The sequence below is a fragment of the Plecotus auritus genome (genome assembly GCF_963455305.1).
Source record: "Plecotus auritus genome assembly, chromosome: 13".
Taxonomy (NCBI): domain Eukaryota; kingdom Metazoa; phylum Chordata; class Mammalia; order Chiroptera; family Vespertilionidae; genus Plecotus; species Plecotus auritus.
In genome coordinates this window covers 11,052,708-11,077,667 of record NC_137779.1, presented here as the reverse complement: position 1 = coordinate 11,077,667, position 24,960 = coordinate 11,052,708, and the positions used below count along the sequence as shown (strand labels likewise).

General features: G+C 46.4%; 1 protein-coding gene across 2 annotated transcripts in view; it reads left to right on the top strand.

The window, feature by feature from the left end:
- The first annotated feature begins 4,425 nt into the window (after nt 1-4,425).
- The window catches only part of RPH3A (rabphilin 3A), a 150,619-nt gene continuing 130,084 nt past the window's right edge, over nt 4,426-24,960 (top strand). The window contains exon 1 of one of the 2 annotated variants that reach the window (XM_080650258.1): nt 4,426-4,503. The gene's annotated coding sequence lies outside the window, so the exon portion shown is untranslated. Of the gene's footprint in view, nt 4,504-11,218; nt 11,357-24,960 lie in introns of those variants that run through there. The other variant, XM_080650257.1, reaches the window with a different exon arrangement.

Genomic DNA, 24,960 nt, shown 5'->3' with positions numbered 1-24,960 from the left:
GTTTTGTTTTGATCCTTTACAATTACGAGTACCACCTGGAACATTCTCACACGTGCCTTTTAGGGAACAGATGGACTCTTTCTCTCTGGAATGTGCCTAGGAATGGAATTGCTAGATTAGAGAGTATATGCCTGTTTCATTCTGATAGATAGTGCCAGTTTCCACCGTGGCCGGACTGATTTGCACTCCTGCTCAGACTATTCTGCATGTCTCCCCATTTCTATGGCGACTACACCATTCCATGGCCCCATATTTCCTGGAAGGCCACTTGTGGATATAATCACCCCATTTCTGACCCCCCAGTGCAGTTTCTTTCTTGGTGGTGGCCCATTTCATCTCTGCCCATATGATTTAGCTTTTTGAGAGAGCGCCTCACTTTCCACCAGTTGCCTCAAAAACTTTGAATGCTAGTGTTTGCTGAATACATCGGTGACTGACTCAAATCTCCTGGAACAAATCCCAAACGTTTGGTGCTCCCGTTTTTATTTTGGGGCCATGTGTTGAGAGGAAAACTCTGAGCCATTCAAAACATGAACTAGAAGCACATTGCAAAAAACTATTACAAGCAACAAACAAACACAGTAAAATTGCAGGATACAAAATCAATGTACAAAATTCCACTGCTTTCCTGTACACTAACAGTGACATTTCAGAAAAAGAAATAAAAACCCAACAATACAAAAACAATTCCCTTTGCAACTCCAACCAAAAAATAAAAGACCTAGGAATAAACTTAACAAAGGATGCGAGGAACTTACATACTGAAAACCACAAAGCATTATTGAAAGAGATTGAAAAAAACACACACCCATAATGAAATATTCTGTGTTCATGTATTGGAAGAATCAACCTAGTTAAAATGGCCACATTACCCAAAGCAATATACAAATTTAATACAATCCCCATCTAAATCCCAATGTCACTTTTAAAAGAAAAAGAACACAAAGTCATCAGATTTGTATGAAACCACAAAAGACCCCGGATAGCCAAAGCAATCCTGAGAAAAAAGAATAAAGTTGGAGGCATCACACTACCTGACTTCAAATTATGCTACAGAGCCACCATAATCAAAACAGCATGGTATTGGCAGAAAAACAGACACACAGGCCAATGGAACAGAATTGGGAGGCCAGAAATAAAACTGCATGTATATGGGCAAATCATTTTTGACAAAGGAGCCAAAAACACACAGTGGAGAAAAGAAAGACTTCAATAAATGGTGCTGGGAAAACTGGAAAGCCACGTGCAAAAGAATGAAACTAGATTACAGTTTATACCCAGGTATAAAAATTAATTCAAAATGTATCCAAGACCTAAATATAAGATCTGAAACAACAAATTACATAGAAGAAAACATAGATGCTAAACTTAAGGACCTTGGTCTAGAGAACATTTTATGAATTGGACCCCAGAGGCAAGGGAAGTGAAGGCAGAAGTAAATGAATGGGACTATATCAAACTAAAAAGCTTCTGCTCAGCAAAAGGAACTGACATCAAAACAAAAAGACAGCCAACCAAATGGGATAAGATATTTGCAAAATATATAAAGAACGCATACAATTCAACACCAAACAAACAATCCAATTAAAAAATGGACAGAAAACCTGAACAGACACTTCTCCCAAGAAGACATACAAATGGCCAAAATATATATGAAAAGATGCTCAACTTCATTAACTATTAGGGATATGCAAATCAAAACCACAATGAGATTCCACCTCACACCTGTCAGAATGTTCCAGATTCGTCATTTGTCCTGGGTCCCAGCAGGCTTTGATCTTGTCTTCAAAGATCATGAAAGTGGAAGGAGAAACACAGAACCGTACTGAGTGTCTAGCATCGGCCACGCCCTGGGCAAGGTGCACAAGAGCTCATTGAATTGAATCAAATTCCGCAATAATACCAACATTCTCTTTCTCCCATCCTCTCTCAGGGGATAGCATCTTCATCCACCTGGTCCATGAAGCCAGACACTTAGGATTATCCTTGACAGCTTTCTCTCCCTCATCCCCACACCTGATGAATCACCAAGCACTGCGGTTCCTACTTCCAAATATATGTCAAAGCTTCCCACCTCTCTCCACCCTCACTGCCACCATCCTGGTCCAAACCTCAGCCATCTCCTGCCTGGACCACTGCCAGGAGGCTCCAAGCTGGACTTGTGCTTCTATTCCTGTCGTCTACCATCTATTCTCCACCCAAAGACCAGGGTGAGCTTTGACATCACGTGGCTGAAAATCCTTCAGTGACTCCCCTGTAGCAGATGTCTGGGTGCCCTGCTCATATCCCCACCATTTATGGGCTCCCTGACAGCTTCCAACAGTCATGCCTAAGACAGCCTGAGGCCTTTATCTGGCTAGTTACTGGGCAGGCTACAAGTGCCAGGAGTTAGCATCCCTTGAGCTTGTCTCCACCAGTGACTGGTGATGGTTGGTGGGTTAATACCCCAGATCCCTCGCCCCTTGGTTGAGGGTTGCATTGAGTAGGGATTTGGGTCTTATTGCCCAAAGATAATCTGCTTAATGATACACTCTATCCTTGCTTCTTCTTCTTCTTCTTTTATTTTTTTTTTGCCTTCTTCCCCCATCCTCTACCAGCGCTTCCCGAGGTCACCTCCACCCAATTATTTGCACTGACATCTTTAAAAAATATATATATATATATTTTAGAGAGGAAGGGAGAGGGAGAGAGAGAGATAGAAACATCAATGATGAGAGGGAATCATTGATCTGCTGCCTCCTGCATGCCCCACACTGGGATCGAGCCCACAACTCAGGCAGGTGCCCTGACTGGGAATTGAACTGTGACCTTCTGATTCATAGGTTGACACTCAACCACTGAGCCACACTGGCCGGGCTGCACTGACATCTTTGTCTCAGGGTGTAAGGTCATCAGGAGGACGTGACCACTCTGTATCCCGCCCCCTGTCCTCAGAATGTCCATTGTGCCCACCATCCTACAGCGGAGTCATTTTCAAGGACACAGTCTTGAAAGAGCAATGTGTTGAGACCATCTGGATGGTATACATGACTGAACCCGTCTTCGTCCCCTCCACAGGCCTGGAGGACGGTATAGCACACACAAAGTCCACACTCAACTCACCCAGCCAGCCTTAAATGAGAGCGGACAGAGGCCGTCCTTACTGAGCACTGAACTGCCTCTAAAGAGAAACGCTGTCTTCAAAATAGCCTTGAACAGCATTACCGCCTGGCAAGGAGGCACCTGTGCCGGGATCCAAGCACTGCTGTGTGTTCACACCCGGTGAGCCTGCTAATGTGTCATCTTTATTCAATCACATGAGGACAGAAGTGAGTGATATAACCCCCCAGCCCAGAGGACTTAATAAGTCAGTGGTTCGGATCATAGGGCTCTTGGTGAAAAAAAAATTATTCCTCATTTTGAGAATCATTATCTTACTGTGTGTGTGCGCTTCTCTGTGCCTATATTGTGGCTGTGGCATCTGCCTCCAATGCAGCCAGACAGCGCCAAACCAGCCACCTCCGCGCTCATAAAACCCGTGCTGACCGCTGAGGGCGCACGGAGGGAGAGGCGCATGGAGGAGCGGGTCTGGAGGGGTGGAGAGTTGGAGGGGTCATGGAGAGGACATGACCGCAGGGTTACCTGCAAGCTCGCCCCCTCCAATCACAGGCTCTCGCCCTCCCCTGTCCTTGGAATGTCCTATTCTGCCCACAGCCAGAGCCATTTGCAAGGACGCAGCGGGGCTGAGAGCCACGCGGGGTGGAGACCATCTGGACAGCGTAAGTACGCAGGTGACTGACCGCGGCTAACGCCTCTGTCCCGTGCACGAGACAAGCCTCGGTTCTAAGTTCCCTTGCTTGTTAGAACCGCTGCGCACCTGCCCTTGTCCTCCGAGTATGGGTTCCCCCCTCTGCTTCAAGGGGACCCAAATCTGGACTCGCCCACTGCACTTAAGAGAATGCCCCAAATCCTCATCTGGTTTACCAGACAGGTATAATCGGGTCGCTGGCTGCTGGCTCCGTCAGTGTCCCGGCTCCTCAGACACGCGGAGATTCTGTGGCCTGGGGGGCCTTTCGACCTGCTTTCTGTCCTGGTTTCATTTATGGGCCATTGCCCCAGAAGAGCCTCTCTCACTCCTCATACACTCAGCACCCTAAGTGCCCCCTCTGCCAGCTCCCTGTTCCTCTCCTTCCAGCCCATATCAGCAGTTGTAGGGATAGTTTTGCTTATTTGTTCAATGCCCACATTCCTTCCCAAATCGTCAGCCTCTCTGAGGATAACTGCCTCATTCACTATTGTACGCCCAGAGCCAGGTTCACAGAGGCGCACAATAACTATTGAATGAATGAATGAATGAATGAGTGAAGTGTTATTCGTATCCCCAGTTCACAGGTGAGGAAGCTGAGTTCAGAGGGGCTGGATCATTTGCTCAAGGCCACACACTTGGAAACGGAAAAGGTCTGGACTCGAACTCAGCACTGTCTCTTCAGTAGAAGTCTGGGAGCGGAATTGCTGAGTCATATAGTAAGTGCCTCTTTAACTTTATAAGGGACTTTTCCGAAGTTATTGTCCCATTTTGCATTCCCACCAGCAACGTAGGAGAGTTCTAGTTGCTTTATATCCTCGCCAACACTTGATGTTTCCAGCCTTATTAATTTAATCATTCTAGAGGGAGTGTTGTTGATATCTCAGTGTGGTTTTAATTTGCATTTCCCTAATGATCTGAATATCTTTTCTTGGGCTTATTGGCCTTTTACACAGCTTTTTCAGTGGAGTATCTTTTTAAAAAAGCACATCTAATTTGCTGGGAAGATAATTGGCATAATCATGGAACAGGATGGAAGCAAAGTGTGAGATGGGAGAGAAGAAACCAGCCAATTTGGGGGGTGGAAGGAGCTAGGGGAGTTGTGAAATTTAAAAATTAGAAGTTGGCCGTAACCGGTTTGGCTCAGTGGATAGAGCGTCGACCCCTGAAGGGTCCCAGGTTCGATTCCGGTCAAGGGCATGTATCTTGGTTGTGGGCACATCCCCAGTAGGGGGTGTGCAGGAGGCAGCTGATCGATGTTTCTAGCTCTCTATCCCTCTCCCTTCCTCTCTGTAAGAAATCAATAAAATATATATAAAAAAATTAGAAGTTGAAGGAGGGAAAAGTGAGGATTATTATGGTAGGAAGTCTTGTCCACTGCTGTTTCTCCATCATTGACCCTGTCTGCCACATAAGAAACACCCCCTAAATGTTTGTTGAATAAATAATAGCAGCCTTACAATATTTTATTATTTATCTGACGACTTCTCTCCCTCCCTCCCTTCCACCTTTCTTTCCTTCAATATTAGAGAGTATATCCCGCATCCATGGAACAGGCATAAAGTAGGGTGGCCAAATAGGCAGAAGTAGGTGCTAAGGACTGAATGTGTCCTCTCCCCAATTCATAGATTGAAACCCTAACCCCCATGTGATGGTATTTGGAGGGGGCCCGGGGGAGGTGATTTGCTTAGATTAGGCCATGAGACTGGGGTCCTCGTAATGACATTAGTGTTCTTGAAAGAAGAGAGGAGACCTGAGATGTCTGTGTGTGAGCACACCAAGCCAAGGCCACGTGAGGACATAGCCGGGGAGAGGGCCCTCATCAGGAACTCGACCGCGCTGGCACTCTGATCTCAGGCTTCCAGCCTCCAGAACTGTGAGAAATACATTTCGTTGCTTAAGCTGCCTGGGTGATGGTATTCTCTTAGAGCAGCAGAACCGACTAAGACAGCAGGGAAGTGTGAAGAATTCAGGTGGCAGGGACTCCTAGGACTGAGATTACACCGTAAAAGGGGCCTGTAACACCCAATTGTTCATCACTCTAAATGTGATATGGCTCAGTGGATAGAGTGTCGGCCCACAGACTGAAAGGTCCCGGGTTTGATTCCGACCAAGGGCATGTACCTTGGTTGCGGGCTTGATCTCCAATACGGGGTGTGCAGGAGGTGGCTGATCGATGTTTCTCTCTCACTGATGTTTCTAACTCTCTATCCCTCTCCCTTCCTCTCTGTAAAAAATCAGTAAGATATATTTAAAAAAAGAAAAAGAAAATGTAATATGTATTCATACAATGGAATATTATTCAGTCATAATAAGGAATGAAATACTGACACATGCTGCAACATGAATGGAACTTGGAAACATGCGGCTGAATCAAAGAAGCCGGACGCATGATTCCAGTTACAGGAAATGTTCAGAATAGATAATCCCAGAGACAGAAAATGGACCAGTGGTTGCCAGGGGCTGGGAGGGGCTGTGGAGTCGCTGCTTACTGGGTATAGTTTCCATAGTGGGTGGTAAAAATGTTTTGGAACTAGATAGTGATGATGGTGCTCAACGACTTTGCTAAATGTCACCGAATTGAGCATTTTAAACTGATTAATTTTATGCTATGTGAATTTTACCCTAAAAAAGGTGCTTGTAAACATAAAATTGATTCCTTATGGGGATTATTCTAGGTAATGGCAGAAACCTTGGCAGCTGGTGCCCAGTTCCATGCCTCACGTGGAGTTGCCACAGTTGCCCACCGAGTTCCGGGGGCGCCATTCCCATGGTATTTATTCTATGTGAGTGGCGCCCCCTAGAGTTGGAAACGTGGCAGGTCAGCCTTCCTGTCAGAAGCCAGCCTCATTTGTTGGACCGTCAGTGTCAACTCAAGCCTGTGGCTTTCTTCTCTCTCCAAATAGCTCAGGAACACGGAATTGGCCTAATGATCCTCACTCCAATTAGGCAAGCAGCTTAGAGGCTGGAGCACAGGTGCCTGCAAGTGGCTGGTGAGAGTCCCCCGGCAGCCCCAACGGAGGCTCCTGCGCTCTTCACAGAACCTCTCCCCCAGCATTGTCGCGCAGGTTCAAGGGGCGCAGTGAGGAGTGCTTTAATTGCATTGAGCCAGGGACGCTGGCTTCCCAATTACCGGGCATTTGAAGTTATTTGATGTGGGAAAAACCTCTGCCCTCCTGAACTGCCCCCACGCTGCAGCGGGAACAGAGAACACAGGCTCAGCGCCAAGATAAACCCGATGCCAGAGAGGCCTCTGTCCCTTTTGGTGTTAGCGATTTCCTCCTGGGCACAGCTGGGCCAGGACAGCACTTAAAAATAATCCCCCACATCCAAGCGTCATTTACATGCAATAATGCTAAAAATAAGCAAGTCTATGGAGGGGCGATTTATGAGCAACAATGCACTCACTTTAAGTGCTCAGTTTGATGAATTTTGGCGGATGTATGCACCTGTGTAACCACCACTCAGTAAAGATACAGATTAATTCTGTCACCCCAGAAACTTTTCTCACCACCCCCCTCAGCCCCAGGCAGCCACTGGCTGCCCCGCTTTCTATCCCTACAGCTCCCTAGAATTCCACACAAATGGAATAATACATAACATTTCCTCTCTGGCTTTTTCAAAAAGCTCAGCATAATGTTTTTTTAAAAATATATTTTTACTGATTTCAGAGAGGAAGGGAGAGGGAGAGAGAAACATCAATGATGAGAGAGAATCAGTGATCAGCTGCCTCCTGCACGCCCACTACTTGGGATCGAGCCTGCAACCCAGGCATGTGCCCTTGACTGGAATCGAACCTGGGACCTTTTAGTCCACAGGTCGGCGCTCTATCCACTGAGCCAAACCAGCTAGGGCTCAGCATAATGTTTTTTATATTCATCCATGTTGTGTGTGTCAGTAGTTGATTCCCTTTTCATTGCTAAATAGCATTCCATTAAATGGATATGCCACAATTTGCTTATCTATGCACATATTGGTGGACATTTGGGTCACTTCCACTTTGGGGCTCTTGTGCATAAAGCTGCTGTGTGCAAGTCTTTGGGCATACGTCTTCATTCCTCTTAGATAAATGAGTAGGAGTGGAATTGCTGGGTCCTATGATAACTATGTTGAGCTTGATAAGAAATTGCTAAACTCTTTTCCAAATTCTTTGTACCATTTTGCATTCCCACCGGCAGTTCCGTTTGCTCCCTATCTTCACAAACCCTTGATCTTGTCAGTCTTATTAGCTTTAGCCATTCTGGGAGGTGTGGAGTGGTATCTCCTTAGGTTTAATCTCATTTCCTTAATGATTGATGCTGTTGAACACCTTTTCATGTGCTTATTAGCCATTTCTATAGTTCCTTTTGGGAACTTTCTGTTCAAACAGTTTGCCTGCATTTTAATCGGATATTTGCTTATTGTTGAATTACTAGAGGCCCAGTGCACAAATTCATGCACCAGTGGGGTCCCTCAGCCTGGCCTGCTCTCTCTCGCTATCTGGTTCCCCTCAGGGGATGTCAGACCTGCAGGGCCTGCAGGGATCAGGTTGAAACCGGCAGTCCGACATCCCCCAAGGGAAGTAGCAGTGTGCCAAGCAGCAGGTGGCTGGGGAGGAGCCCGAGCCAGGGCGGGCGCTGCTCCTGCTCATCCCAGGCCCGCTGCCACCGGCTGGGTAGCGCTGCCGCAGAGGCTGGAGAGGCTCCCGCCACCGCAGCTGTGCTCGCCAGCCATGAGCCCAGCTTCTGGCTGAGGGGTGCTCCCGCTGTGGGATCGCACTGACCACCAGGGGGCAGCTCCTGCCCTGAGCATCTGTCCCTTGGTGGTCAGTGCGTGTCATAGCGACTGGTCAAGTGGTCAGGCGGTTGTAACGATCACTTAGGCTTTTATACATATAGATGAGATGATCTATTTATTCCAAAGGCAAGGGATGAAGTTATTCAAGATCTTCAGTGTGGTGGGAAGGGTTTCTAGCCTTCCTTTCTCTCTGGGGTCTTCCCAGGATAACAGAAAGGGGGGGGGGCTTTGGTGAAGTGACTATGGTAGAGAAAGCGACATAGATGACTTTAGCGCAAAACCTCAAACTTCAGAACTCATGAGAATCACTTGGAGAACCACAGGCTGGCTGGGAGCCCCACCCCAGAGTGTGTGCTTTAGCAGGTCCGGGGTGGGGTCTGAGAATCTGCATTGCCATCAGGCTCCCAGGTGATGGCGGTGTCAGCTGCTGGTCTGTGGACCACACTTGGAGTAACACCTTAAAGATGCTTGAGGCCACCGTTAGACCCCAGGGAGGACCTCTCACTCCTTCCCTCTTCTTCAATTTGTAGTCCCTGAAGCCCCTCCCTCTTCCTCTGCCCACCCTGCAGAGTAATTGGATGCAATGGGATGATGGACAACGCACATTGTCCACCTGGAGAGGACCAAAGGGGTCCAGGGGCCCAAAAAACTAAGGAAGAGGGAAAAACATTAAGGAGGACCTCTGAGAGGTAGACACACTGGTTGCCCTAAAAGCTGAGAACAGAAGTCATAAATGGCTGCATTTGGCCTGGATATGTGTCTCTTTTTTTTTTTTTTTTTGGAGTGGGGGGAGCGGGGGTTGTCTCCACTGTGCTTTAAATTCTTTGGACTTAGTTGCCAACACCTATACATTGACAACAATGTAGGATCACTTTTATGGCTAATGGTTGCAACCAAACCCTTCGAAAACTTTCATGTGAAAAGTACAATCATGCTCATTAAAAAAACCTGTTAGTGACTTTGGTGGTTGACTTTAAGATCTATAAATACATTTGGGGACAATGAGGCCTGGAGAGACACCCAGACGCTGTTAGCGTGCGACTATGTATAATAGTGTGGATGTGCACGAGCACGCATTTCCTCTAATGTGTGTGTTTGTTCAGCCCAAAGGCTGAACAACCCTAATTGGAAACTTAACAGTAAAGACACTTTGGTTTTTCGAGCAGCTGGCAAGAGGGAATTTACAAACTACAAAGAGTAAAATATAAATAAAGAGTCTAAAAAAAGAAAAGATAGAAACGGAAAGGAAAGAACACCTACAGTGCCAGTAACTAGGGGTGGATGAAATAAGAAACATTTTCGATTTTAGTTAAAGCGTTAGAATTTTTCAAAGCGCTTACATGAGAAAAATAAGGAGGTGGAGAGTGAGTGTGGGAGAGGGCACCGCCAATGTAGGTGAAGCTAACATTTAAATTCTTGTTAAGGAATCTCAACAAACTGGCCAAGGGTGCTATTAATAAAAACGGTCCTTTCAGAAAGACAGCTTGGTGTAAACCACTTTCCCCCTTTTCTGCTTTTCCTTATCCTGCTAAGGCACTTGGGGCATAAAGACTGGGTTCAAGTTTCAGTTTTGCTCTAAAGCTGTGTGACCTTGGCCAATTTACTAGACTTTTCTGAGCCTCAGTTTTCTTACCTGTAAAATGGGGATAGGGACAGCAATTTCTTGGGGAAACTGGAGAAAACTCAGCATTGGGTCTTAGACCACAGTGGCCTCCAGGGGCCCACAGATCTTATAAATGAGGGCAGTGAGACTCATGGAAACTGACCAATCAGAGGAAACACCTATTTAAAGAGCCCCCCTCCTCCCCCTTGTGAGCTTCCGCCTCCAGGAAAGTGGACTCAGTGTGGTCCCAACCTTCTATTTTTCAAAGAGTTACTGAAAATCCCCACATTTTTGTGATCTCTGAGTTTTTAAGTATTGGCAATTAACTCACGTTTTTCTAAAACACCGACTAAACCAGACAGAACAGAGTCTGCAGGCTACCCTTGGCCACAATCCTCTGGTGACATTACTCACCCTGAAGAGGGCGAAAAGGAGATGGTTCCCACCCTGTTCTGTTCCATTTCCGCTTTGGGGTGGGTGTCACGCTGAACGCAGGCAGACAATAATAATAGATAATAATAGCTAACATCATGGAGTGCCTACTATGTGCCAGACACTGTTCTGAGCACAGACAGTTCCTTTACTACTTCCAACAACGACTCTATTTCATTTGGGTCACAAAGGGGTGAAATAAACCGGCTCAAAGTCCATTTTAGGTGCTTTAAGCCCCGATGAAAAACCCTGCACGTTGGAGCTGGCAGTTTCTTCTAGAGATGGAGGTTGACTCGCCAGGCCCACCCCCCCAGGCCCTCCAGGCCCCTCAGGCCCCCCACACCTTGGTTTTCCGTTGAGGACCTTGGGAGACGGGAAAAGTGTTGCTGGTGGAGGGACAGCGGGTGCACAGCGCCAGGGGCACTCTGCATTTGAGCAGCAGCAGTGAACGCACGCGTGGGGGAGGGAGGAACGTGGGAATGGGTTCTGCCCGCGGAGAAACGCAACTGCAGAGACAACTTTTCTCGGGGCTGTGGTGGAGGAGGAGGGAGACCGGGTGGCTCGGCTCCTCAACCCTTAATGAGCTTCCCCTGGTCCCACAGCTAAGGGCAGAGCGCGCGCACGTGTGTGCGTGTGTGTATGTGTGTGGTGGGGGTTGGCGATCGAGGGTCACGCGCAGGTGGTTTTGCTGCGCAGGTGGCGACGCCGCTGGAGGCGGCGGAGGAGGGACGGCGGGCCCACCGTCGCTGCGGTCGGGGAAGGTAGGCAGGGCCGGGCTGCGAAGGGGACCGGCCGCCGCGGTCCTGTCTCCGGAGCGGCAGCCCGCTCTGGGTAGGGAGTTGTGGGGGGTTATCTGGGACCGGGAGGCGGACACAGGACACGTCCCGGGAATGGGGCTGCTGGAGCCGGAGGATGCGCTAGAACTGGGGGTGGGGCGACGACGGAAGAGGACCGCGGCGGCGAGAAGGCGCAGGACGCGTGGGATCCGACCCGGTTTCGGGGGGTGGGTCCCTGCAAGGGTGTGCGCGTCGGCGCGCGGAAAACAGGTGGTCGCCGGGTGCGAGCGGTCCCTCGGGCGCAGCGGCCTGGGTCCCCAGCAGTGTCCCTCTTCCCCAGCGGGGGAGCCGCAGGGTGTTGGGTGTGCGCCTTCTCCGGGGCGCCAGGGTTGCCTGGAGCCAGCTGTCCTCACCTCAGGTTAGGCCCTGGTCTAACAGGAAGAGGGGAGACTCCGAAAGTGCTGGAATCTGGACACGTAGAGACTTTAGTGGCCAAATGCTTGGGTGCATCAAATTTTTACCTCCATCCCTACCCCCCGACCCAGGGCATTTTATCTTCCCGGGATTGTAGTCTCCATAACTAGTCAGAGGGGTCTTCCTGGCCTCACCACTGACAGTATCCTATTACCAGTATTTCACCACCAAACCAGGGGTTGCATACAAGGACCAACATATGGATAATGATCCCAGCCCTTACCTAGTTCCAGCTGTATGCTAGGCACCGTCTAAAGCACTTTGCTTTAGATTCTTTATTGAATTATTCCAACGCGCCCCTCTCCAGGTTGCTACTTGTAATCACTCCCATTTCACAGATAGGGACACTGAGGCACAGCAAGGTAAAAGTCACTTGCCCCAAATCATGGAGAGAAAGTGCCAAGTCAGGATGGGAACTAGGTCGGGTGGGTCCAGGTCCAAGCCCTTCATCACTGTGCTGTGCTGAGCAGATGGACCGTGGGGCCCCGGGCAGCCACTGGAAGATCACCATTGCCAGGCAGGATTGTGGGCCCCGTACAGTCAGATCGACAATTTCCCGGGAAGCCAGAAATTGGGGCATTTATGTAAAATCACTGTTAGGTTTTGGCAATTAATTTAAACTTAAGACCACCTTTTATAATGAAAGGTTTCAAACATACACAAAAAACAGGGAAATTAGTTTTAATAACAATTTTTAAATTTTTAATAATGTTGTATGAACCAAATAAAATATGTTCAACAGCCACTTCTGTCCTAAACCTCTGGCTGTTCACTGCCCTGGTCTAAGCCCTGACGATTTAAAGTGTGGTTCTGGCCCAGCTGGCCTGGCTCAGTGGTTGAGTGTTGACCTATGAACCAGGAGGTCACAGTTCGATTCCTGGTCAGGGCACGTGTCCAGTGGGTGGTACAGGAGGGAGCTGATCAATGATTCTCTCTCATCATTGATGTTCCTATCTCTCTCCCTCTCCCTTCCTCTCTGAAATCAATTATATATATATTATATATATTTTTAAGAAGAAAATGAAATTATATATATACTAGTGGCCCGGTGCATGAAATTCGTGCACATTAAAAGGGGATTAATTAGAGGAAATAATTTAATATTGTTATTTGCCCTTTCTCTATAATATAAGTGTCAGAGATGAAAGAAAATTAGTAAAATGTATATGAAAACCTTCCTCCTGTCAGAGTCTGGGGCACACCACGGGACCCAGAGTCAAGTCCCCGTCCACCCACATGCGCCTCAAAATCATGTGAGACCCAGACCCGGCCCCCTCCCCCACCACCGCATTGGGATAGATCCAGACCTCGCTAGTCCCACCCTTGTCAAGCCCCGGGATCATAGCAGGCCAGGGATCATAGCCTCAGGTCCCCTGGCCTGGTGCCAGGATGGGGGGCGTGGCCTGAGGTCCCCCAGCCCTGACTGGGGTGGGGGGGTGTGCCTTGAGGGCCCCCGTCAAGCCCCACCAGGTGTTGGGACATGGCCTGAGATCCCCTGTCAAGCCCCGCTGGGTGGGGGGCATGGCCTGAGGTCCCCCATCAAGCCCCACCAGGCGGGGGGGGGGGGGCGCAGCCTCAGGTCCCCTGGCTCAGTGCTGGGGTGGGGAGTGCGGCCTGAGGTCCCCTGTCAAGCCCCACCAGGTGGGGGGCACGACCTGAGGTCCCCGGCCTGGCGCTGGGGTGGGGGGAGCAGCCTGAGGTCCCCTAGCCCAGCACCAGGACAGGAAGTGCACCTTGAGGTCCCCTGTCAAGCCCTGCTGGTGGGGGGTGTGGCCTGAAGTCCCCTGTCAAGCCCCACCTGGTGGGGAGCGTGGCCTGAGGTCCCCTGGCCTGGCACTGGGGCAGGGGGAGCAGCCTGAGGTCCCCTAGCCCAGCACCAGGACAGGAAGTGCACCTTGAGGTCCCCTGTCAAGCCCTGCTGGGTGTGGAAGGTGGGCTGAGGTCCCCTGTCAAGCCCTGCTGGCCTGAGGTCCCCTGTCAAGCCCCATGGGGGTGGAGGAGGGTGTAGCCTCAGGTCCCTGCTGATTGCTTGTTAAGGCTCCTTATGGGAAGTTGGCCTCAGCTGTGGGTGCAGCCATCTTTGTGACGGAGTGATGGTTAATTAGCATATTCCCTCTTTATTAGATAGGATTATATATATATATATATTTAAGTGTGATTCTGGTTCAGCACTATCGGCATCACTAGAGAGCTGTCTAGAAATGCCTTGCCTCAGACCTACAGAACTGGACTCTGGATTTCAGTGAGCACCCCAGCCGGTCCATATGCATATTGAAGTTGGAGAAGCACTGTTCTAGGCCTTTTTGTCTGGACAAGTTTTAGCAGCCTGCCTTCTGAGAGGTCTTCCTGCCTCCAGGTTCACGCTCTTCTCTCCATTGATCGATCGTACTCAGAGCTCTTGTCTCAACCCCCCCACCCCGGTCTGGGCTGGGGGACCTCAGGCCACGGCCCCCATCCTGGCACCAGGAAGGATTTTCTTTAGGATTGCTCGGTTGCAGGACACAGTAAAACCGACAGGACTGGTTGTACCCTCTTTAGGGCCCTGAGTTGTGTTCTTTCTTGTAAAACTTACAGGTTTGTTTATTTATTTTCCCCTTGGGATTGTTTCGATGAGGAAAGAAGTTAATATTTGTATTTTTAAAAAATATATTTTATTGATTTTTTACAGAGAAGAAGGGAGAGGGATAGAGTCAGAAACATCAATGAGAGAGAAACATTGATTAGCTGCCTCCTGCACGCCCCCAACTGGGGATGTGCCCACAACCAAGGTACATGCACTTGACCGTAATCGAACCTGGGACCCCTCAGTCCGCAGGCCGATGCTCCATCCACTGAGCCAAACCAGCCAGGGCTGTCTGTATTTTCATTAGTCAGGACTCTTTCGCTTAAAAGAGATAACTTCAGCCAACTTAGGCAAAACAAACAAACAATCGAAAAGGGACTTTATGGCTTGATGGCTCAGAAAAGACTCATGGGGAGGATTTCTGGTATGGTTGGATCCAGGGTCTCAAACAATGTAATTGCAAGTTGATCTCTCGCTCAGGCGGCAGAAGCGACATTGGGTGCTGGCTCACCTGGACCAAAAAGCTTGAGATTGGGAGCATGTTGGTGCTTACAAAAAAAAAAAAAAAAAAAGAAAAAAAAAAAAAGAAAAAAAAAAAGTAAAAAAAAAAAAAGTTGGGGGGAGGATATATGCTCAGCAGTAGAGATAAGATGACACATACATAGTTGGAAACCATATTTATCATTACTTTGGTATTGCCTGATTTTCCATACTAAACTTCACGGTCCTTGAGAAATGTGGCTCTGTCTTCCTCATTATTGCATCCCCGCATGTCAGATGTACTGCCTTTCACACAATGATGCTCAGGAAGTCCTGAATCAAATGTAATTGACTCAAGTAGAGATTCAGTCTCTTAGACACCAGCCTCCAGCAACAAATCTCTCTCCCCTTCTGAGTTACACTGTTCTCAAGCTCGCAGTACAAAGAGCATCTGACGTTGGATGCCTTTGTTTCTCTCACTGCCACCCCTCAATTCAAAGTCATTTTTCCCTTTGCAGGTGCCAAACAGCTAGGAAAATGGGCCCAGCATGAGACGTTTTCCAACTGTGCAGCATTTTATTATGCAAAGCTAACGGGGCTTCCTGTGTGACCCCAGCAATCCTGGCTGTCTGTGCTTGTTACCTCAGAGCCACGGAGGGACACAGAAGCTTTCAAAAGTATGTGCCAATCAAAGGGAGCCCTGCATTCCTTATTTCGTCAGGGGCCAAGATTCTTTGGAGAAACAGGCCTCTAGTTGCCAGCAGCTAACAATGAGTCTTAAAAAAGGCAAAAACGAACAGAACAAAAACTCCCACAGAAAACAAACAAACCATCACCCATATCCAAAAACAAAACTAAAAAATCCCAACATCAGACAAAAAACAACCACACCAAACCAAAACAACGAAAGTCAGAATGCAGAGAAATCTGGCAAGATCTACAGAAGTCCTTTGGAGGTAGAGTGCCTGGGACTGAATTTCTGTCCTTTGGGTCAAACCTGAATTGAAGAGAGAGTAAAGAGTATTAACGTAGTCTGAGAGGAACTAAAAAATATGTCTCCTACGAATCCCATCATTTGGGATCTTGATAGGTTCAATAAGTGCCTATTAAAAAAAAAAAGTAAACATAGCAGCCACTCACATTTTAGTCTGAACTAGCCACTTTTTGACATCTAAGAGCTGCAAACTCAACTGCTTATAGCATCCAGGCATGACGTATCAACAAGCAGGCTGGACCAGAAAAACAGAAGAGTGGTGGGGACGTGAGTTGGAGAACACATGTTCCCTCTACATGGAGCAATTGCCCTGCCCGACACCTTCTCACTGACATTTCCCCTAATTTTCTTTCCATTTCTTTCCCTCCCTTTCATTTTTCTTCTTGTATTAAAAAGATTCTGATAATTACTTTCAATTTTTTATGATTTAATTGTATTGAAATACTATAAGCACATAGTTTAAAAGTCAGATTATAACATATAACAAAACATTAGTTTTCTGCTTCTTTCCTAGTCCATCAATAGAGATGATTTTCAACTCCCTTACCTGTTTCTTAAGGCATTTTCCCATCATTGACTGGCTGCCTCCTACAAACCCCCTACTGGGGTTCGAGCCTGCAACTTGGGCATGCGTCCTTGACCAGAATTGAACCCGGGACCCTTCAGTCTGTAGGCCGACGCTCTATCCACTGAGCCAAACCAGCTAGAGCTCCCATCTTCATATTTCTAATCTTGATTCTGACATATATTTTTAGTTATGTCATTCACTCACTCACTCATTAATTCATTAAACACATAAAACATCGCCTACTATGGGCCAGGGTACTATGAATAGAGTGATGAGCAAAAACAGAGTAGTTTTTCCCCTTTATGAAATTCTTCACTAGCAGAGTTTTTGTGGAAAGGAAAAGCATTCAGGTAGAGGGAACAGCACATACAAAGCCCCTTGAGAAAGGGGACATTGTGAATTTCAGAATCATTTCCCTGGCCCCTTGGAGCTGCAGTCTTTAATTAACTGAACCTTCCTGGTGAGACTTGGAAGAGAGGCATTGTGGTTGATCTGGTTGATGGGTTTAAACTTGTCTCCCCCACCCATTACTGTGTGCTCTTGGACAGAACACTTAGCTCCTCTGAGCCTCAGTTGTTTTGCCTTAAAGCAGTGGTTGGCAAACTGCGGCTCGCGAGCCACATGTGGCTCTTTGGCCCCTTGAGTGTGGCTCTTCCACAAAATACCACGGCCTGGGTGAGTCTATTTGGAAGAAGTGGCGTTAGAAGAAGTTTAAGTTTAAAAAATTTGGCTCTCAAAAGAAATTTCAATCGTTGTACTGTTGATATTTGGCTCTGTTGACTAATGAGTTTGCCGACCACTGCCTTACAGAATGCCGTTTCTAAAATGCAGAAGTTTTGTGGTGACCATGGATTGACATACTTCTTGTAAAGTTCTGTCCAATGCCTGCCACACAATCAATGGTAAAAAAAAATGCTTGTTGATATTATAATCGCTATCATTTTTTCTTTATTGTGTAATATCAGCTGATAGAGTAAATTCAGGCCAAATCCTGAGGTTGTGAAGGCCAGTCTGTGAAGTCTGGGGGCCAAACAAACCTTGGCTTTGCGCTGATGACCACATCTGATGTCCTCAGATCACAGTAGCGAGAGAGCGAGTGTGTTTTGAAAGCACTCTGCGCTTGGCGTTTCCCCGGCCTGCAGCCATCAGCTTCATTATATGAGCGCGTCGAAATTCCCCTCTCGCTCCCGGGAGGCCTGTCTGGTCAGGAGGCAGAGAGCGGATGCTTTTGGGATTAGTTTGCCTAGAATGCACTGCTAGGCTCTGCCTCCATGGGCGAGGCTCAGATCCTCAGTTTGTTTTGACCTTGCTCCTGACCTTGGTGGACACACTGAACCCAGGTGATAGACGGTCTATGGTTTGTTAGGATGATGATGATGATGACCTGATGTGAGCATTAAAGTTGAAGGAAGACCAGCATATATCTCTCCCTCCCTCCTCTCTCTCTCTTTATTTTTTAAAATATATTTTTATTGATTTCAGAAAGGAAGGGAAAGGGAGAGGGAGATAGAAACATCGATGATGAGAGAGAATCATTGATCAGCTGCCTCCTGCACGCCCCACACTGGGGCTTGAACAAACTGTGACCTCCTGGTTCATAGGTCGCCGCTCAACCACTGAGCCACACTGGTCGGGCTGTCTCTTTGTCTTCCTATCTGTCTTTGCCTCTGTCTGCCTCCCAGTCTCCATTTTGATCTCTTTGTCTCTATCTCTCTTTGTATGTTTGTGTCTCTGTTCCCCTCTGCTTATCTCTCCATTTCTTTGTGGACTTAACATTAAATTCTCTTTCTCTCCATGTTTCTTTCTGTCTCCCCTGCCCAGTCCTCAAGTTTTCCCATCTCCCAAACCCTTCTTGAACTTTCTGTGACTTCATGAAATTAGTCCCCTCCAGAAAAGGCATTTTAAACCAAGGATTTAGCTAACATGATTTCCATATTTTGTATAAGAGTTAGGTGATTTGCATGTTGGTATAGTTTAGTTGAGATAACCTTTTAAAAATATTTTTATTGATTTCAGAGAGGAAGGGAGAGGGAGAGAGAGATAGAAATATCATTGATGAGCAGAATCATTGATCAGCATGCCCCCTACTGGGAACTGAGCCCGCAACCTGGGCATATGCCCTTGACCGGAATCGAACCTGGGACCCTTGAGTTCACAAGCCGGTGCTCTATCCACGGAGCCAAACTGGCTAGGGCAAGATAGCATTTTTATTAGCAAATTTGTGCAGCTTGGTTTGCAAGAAGTGAGATGTGACTAAATTATTAAATTCCTACACTGTCAAAGCGCTAATGGATGGGGAAGGTAAATTATAGAAGCATGTTCTCCCACAGGAACTACACTGGCATTCAGAATTAACTTTTCTTAATTCCACATCCACTGCACTGCACATCGGCTTTGAGAGCAACATTGAAATCCAAGTGCTTGGTGAGCGCCCTGATAGGCAAAAAGGGTGGTAATTAAATTAGGAGGCAAAGATTGTTCTTTGGCTTCTTCCTGCAAGTTTTCTTACCTTGGGGAATATTAGGGAGAGGAAATGTTTTGCAGAGTCTTGACAAAATTCGGATGATCAGCCTTTATGGAAATGAGCAGGTCCGCAGATAACTCAAAACGGTTTGTCTTGGGGGCGAAAAACATAGGTAGGTGGGAAAAGTTTTAAGATTTTCCTCCCTCCCTCCCTCCCTCCCTCCCTCCTTTTCCTTTTTGTTTAGTTTCCCTCCCCTCTATATTAATGCCTGGATCAGTAACCTGCTGCGCTTGAACCTGAACTAACATTGAAGACACTTGAGTTCAATCCCAGTTTTGTTGCTCCCCCGCTGTGTGACCTTGGGAAAGTTATGCAGCCTCTCTGGTCTTTAGTTTCCTCTTCTGTTGACTGGGAACTTTTAGACTAGATGACCGCTAACATTTTTTTCCAGGTCTAAAATTCTTTGACACACACACCAACAAATGTTTAATTAAAAAAAAAAGAGTATGTTTTTATTAGTTTGAGAGAGAGAGGGAAGGGAGAGGGAGAGGGAGAGGGAGAGGGAGAGAGAAACATGGATCTGCTGCAGGAAGAGCCCGAAACCCAGGCAGGTGCCCTGACCCTAACCGGGAATTGAACCGGTGACCTCTTGGTGCATGGGACAATGCTCAACCAACTGAGCCACACTGGCCAGGGCCAAATGTTTAATTTTTAATATGTATTTCTCTCTTCTTGTTATGAAGAAGCCAAACCCATTAAATGACTTGAAAAATAAGAAAGCTATCCATAATCCTTCCAACCCAAAGAGTTATATAGATATTTTGGTACATTTCCTTTCTCTTTTTTTGATATATAGTTTCAATATACAGACTGTTTATATTGTACAAAACACTTAAATTTTTTTTCAATTATAGTTTACATTCAATATTATTCTGTATTAGTTTCAGATATACAGCATAGTAGTTAGACAATCATATACTTTACACAGTGACACTCCCCGCCCCTGCCCCGGTTTTGCAGTACCCACCTGTCAGCATATATAGTTACTACAGTATTATTGACTATGTTCCCTATGCTGTAATTTACATCTCTGACTATTCTGTAACTACCAATTTGTACTTCTTTTTTAAAAAATTTCTTTATTGATTAAGGTGTTATATATGTGTCCTTATTCCCCCATTACCCCTCCATCCCCCCCACTCATGCCCTCACCCCCCTGGTGTCTGTGTCCATTGATTAGGCTTATATGCATGCATACAAGTCCTTTGGTTGATCTCTCCCTCTTACCCCCACCCTCCCCTACCTTCCCTCTGAGGTTTGATGGTCTGATCGATGTTTCTCTGTCTCTGGATCTGTTTTTGTTCATCAGTTTATGTTGTTCATTATATTCCATAAATGAGTGAGATCGTGTGATATTTATCTTTCTCTGCCTGGCTTATTTCACTTAGCATAATGCTCTCCAGTTCCATCCATGCTTTGCAAATGGTAAGAACTCCTTCTTCTTTACTGCAGCGTAGTATTCCATTGTGTAGATGTACCACAGTTTTTTAATCCACTCATCTGCTGATGGGCACTTAGGCTGTTTCCAAATCTTAGCTATGGTGAATTGTGCTGCTATGAGCATAGGGGTGCACATATCCTTTCTAATTGGTGTTTCTAGTTTCTTGGGATATATTCCTAGAAGTGGGATCACTGGGTCTAATGGGAGTTCCATTTTTAGTTTTTTGAGAAAACTCCATCCAATTTGTACTTCTTAATTCCTTCACCTTTTTCATTTAGTTCCCCAACTTCCCCCCACCCCCTCTGGCAACCATTAGTCTGTTCTCTGTGTCTGTGAGTCTGTTTCTATTTTGTGTTTTTATTTTTATTTTGTTCTTCAGATCGATATATAAGCGAAATCATATGGTATTTGTCTTTCTCTGTCTGACTTATTTCAGTTAGCATAATACCCTCTAGGTCCATCCATATTGTTGCAAAAGGTAAGATTTAATTATTTTTTTATGGCCAAGTAGTATTCCATTGTGTCTATGTACCACAGCTTTTTTACCCACTTATCTGTTGTTGGGCACTTGAGTTGCTTCCATATATTTTTAAAAAAATACATATTTTTATTGATTTCAGATCCCTGCAGTCCACCCCAAGGGACCCCACCCATGCATGAATTCATGCACCGGGCCTCTATTGTAAATAATGCTGCAGTGAACATGGGGGTGCATATATTCTTTCAAATTAGTGTTTTGTGTTCCTTCAGATATATTCCCAGAAGTGGAATCACTGGGTCATAAGGCAATCCCATTTTTAATTTTTAAAAAAATATATTTTATTGATTTTTTACAGAGAGGAAGGAAGAGGGACAGAGAGTTAGAAACATCAATGAGAGAGAAACATCAATCAGCTGTCTCCTGCACTCTCCCCACTGGGGATGTGCCCGTAAGCAAGGTACATGCCCTTGATCGGAATTGAACCTGGGACCCTTGAGTCCGCAGGCCGACGCTCCATCCACTGAGCCAAACCGGTCAGGGCCCATTTTTAATTTTTTGAGGAACCTCCATACTGTTTTCCATAATGGCTGTACCAATCTGCATTCCCACCAACAGTGCATGAGGAGTCCCTTATCTTCACATCCTCACCGACACTTCTTGTTTGTTGATTACTGATGATAGCCGTACTGACGGGTGTGAGGTGATACCTCACTGTGGTTTTGACTTGCAGTTCTCTGATGATTAGTGATGTTGAGCATCTTTTCATGTCTATTGTCCACCTGTGTGTCCTCTTTGGATGAGTGTCTATCCAGGTCCTTTGCCCATTTTTTAATTGGGTTCTGGTGGTGAGTTATGCATAACACTTTGTACCCTGCATTTTCTCCTGAGCATGTCTCTCTGTCCTTCCTGCCTTCATGAGTCACATTTTTCATGGATATTTAATATTTCATTGAGCAGCTGGATAAACAACCACTCCCTGGTTGGGAGGCATGTTGGCTGATGGCAGCTTTTCTCTTTTATGGCTACTTTTAAAATATATATACATCTTGATTTCAGAGAGGAAGGGAGAGGGAGAGAGAGAGAAACATCAAGGGTGAGAGAGAATCATTGATCAGCCCCCTCCTGCATGCTCCCTACTGGGGATTGAGTCCACAACCCAGACATGTGCTCTGACTGGGAATTGAACCATGTCCTCCTGGGTCATAGGTCGGCACTCAACCACTGAGTCACACCAGCTGGCCTTTTATGGCTACTTTTGGTGGTGGTGGTGATGGGGGCTCAGATTTGCTTAAGGCTCCAGCCTGCATTGTTCTGGTGCTTAAACAGAGGAACTGGGGCCTGGCTTCCCCGCGAGCCCCCTCCACGGCAGGCTCACTGGATAGATCTGGACAGAAAATATATCTTGGTTAACCTAAAGATTGTTTTTAATACTTTAATTCCCACATTAAAAAAACCTAAGTGATGTCACATATAAATTTGCAACTTCTCTTGGAAATTTAAAAAGAATGCCAAGTAGCAATACTTAGGTGGTGTTGACACGTCTCCTCGTTTGCCCCGATCCCAGCAGACTTCCCCTTTCATTTTGTGGCCCCTGTGGGCACTGAGCTTGAGGCCTCTGGTGCGTTTTATTGTATTTGAGCTGAACCTTGCTACTAGCTAGGCACAGGCTGAGATGGGCTGGACTTTGTACTCTCGGAACAGGACCCAGGATAGAAATCTGGGTCAGGCCGCTCCCACAGGTGCTGTGGGAATTGTGTGGCTGAATGTCTGCTGCATTATTTTTGGTGACTTGCGTGTAGAGATAAAACCATTGCTTGGATGCTGCCAAGCTGCTGGGACGGGTTACTTGGCAAAACTCCTACCCTGGTTTTGAGAACTCAGATCTACGATGGACCATTATTTATTTCTTTTTACCTGTGGTTTTATGTGTGTATCTGCCACATTCTGGTCTTAATTCAGGAGCTTTAGCCAGGCTGTCCACCGTCGGACCCATACCGGCATACACTGAAGGTGTAGTTATAGCCTACTTGTATGTGCCCCCACTGTCATATAGTAAGTGTTCAATAAACAGAGATGTCTTGGTGGCAGAGATAGTAACGCTCAGCAAGTGGCCCAAGTGCTCTGCTGTATTTCCAGCCCCCGCCTGCAGTTAAATGGGGCCATGTGACTGGGTCTGACCAATGAGCTGTGAGCAGAGGGGTGTGCGTTACCTCTAGGCCTAAGCATAGGAAAGTGGGTGTGAGTTCTCTGTGTGTGTTTTCCTTTTTTCTACTGTGTGGAGCAGGGGTCCTCAAACTACGGCCCGCGGGCCACATGCGGCCCGCCGAGGACATTTATCCGGCCCGCCGGGTGCCGCTGCCTGTCCTGCTTAGCAGCCGACTTGTCCCGGGCCCGCAGTGCGCATAGGAATTCGTTCATAGTTTTTTTTTTAAACTATAGTCCGGCCCTCCAACGGTCTGAGGGACAGTGAACTGGCCCCCTGTTTAAAAAGTTTGAGGACCCCTGGTGTGGAGTGTGAAGGCCTCATGTTGAAAATGTGGAATTGCAGTATTGTTTTAACCTGGATTTCTGACTTACCTGGACCCACAGCAGACTCTCTGTGAGAGAGAAGTAAACGTTTATTGCATTAAGCCACTGAGATTTTGGCATGTTTGTTACTGCAGCATAACGTAGCCTAAGCTGACTGGTACATTCTCTATTAGAATTGATGAATAGGGACTCCACATCCATGGATACAAAAGCTTTTGAGGTGTAGCCAGTGCTCAATCAATATTACAGAATGGATAAGAAAACAAATATGGCTTGTGTTTTTAGGTGATATATACCCAACTCTTTTTTCCTCCTAGGATGGCATGTTAGATCGGAAGGACACCTTCCTGGGGAAGACAAGGGGAACTAACATTTACTGAGTGCTGTCTATTATGTTATTTATTATCCAGCTTTAAAGATGTGGAACATGAGCTCGTGGGAGATTAGGCAGTTTGCCCAGGGTCATAGAAATATTAATACCTGGTTCTGCCAGAATGTCTCCTTTCCATCTTTTCAATTGTCTTTAGGTCCTTTAAAAAAAAAATTTTTTTTTAGAGAGAGAGAGAGGAAGGGGGAGAGAGAAACATTGATTTGTTGTTCCACCCATTCATGCATTCATTGGTTGACTCTTGTATGTGTTCTGACTTGGGATCAAACCTGCAACCTTGGCATATCGGGATGACGCTCTAACAACTGAGCTACTTAGCCAGGCCTTTAGGTCTTAACTTTAACGCCTCCTCCTCAAGGAAGCCTTTCCTGATCGCCAGGCTAGATTACTTCTCACTGATATGTATTCTCCTAACTCCTGGAACTTCCCCTTAGACCAGGGGTGGGCAAACTTTTTGACTCGAGGGCCACAATGGGTTCTTAAACTGGACCGGAGGGCCAGAGCAAAAGCATGGATGGAGTGTTCGTGTGAACTAATATAAATTCAAAGTAAACATCATTACATAAAAGGGTACGGTCTTTTTTTTTTAATTTCAATAGTTTTATTCATTTCAAACATTTTTACAAGAAGAATGTAAACACTAATTATTATAATTTGAAACTTCAAAAAATGGAGGAATCATAGCACAATAACATACCTTATATTGAAGATGGCAAAGGCAAAATAAAATTGCCTAACAAAGGAAAGGTACAAAAGCCTTTCAAATTAAACTTAAATATAATAAAATAATTTAAAACTAAAACAAATAGAAAAGAACAAAATGTGTAAACAGTAAATTAAACATTTTCTTTAGTGCAACTTCCAAATTATGCCCGGGACGTAGATGTAGATGGCAATGTAGACTGGGTTGAAAGGTTTTTGGTCTTTAAAACATCAACTTCAGTGGGAACAGTGTTGTTGGTCTCCTTTTTAGCTAATGCTCTGATACTGTGCTCTCCAGGGGCGTGTCTCCCTACATCACCACGATAACGTGTCTACGCATTCCCAGGGTGATGTCGGGGGACGTGTCCGCGGGCATTACAAGGAGCCTCTAGAAGATTGAGAGGTTGTTCCTTCTACTGAATGGGCGGATATAAATCCACCCACT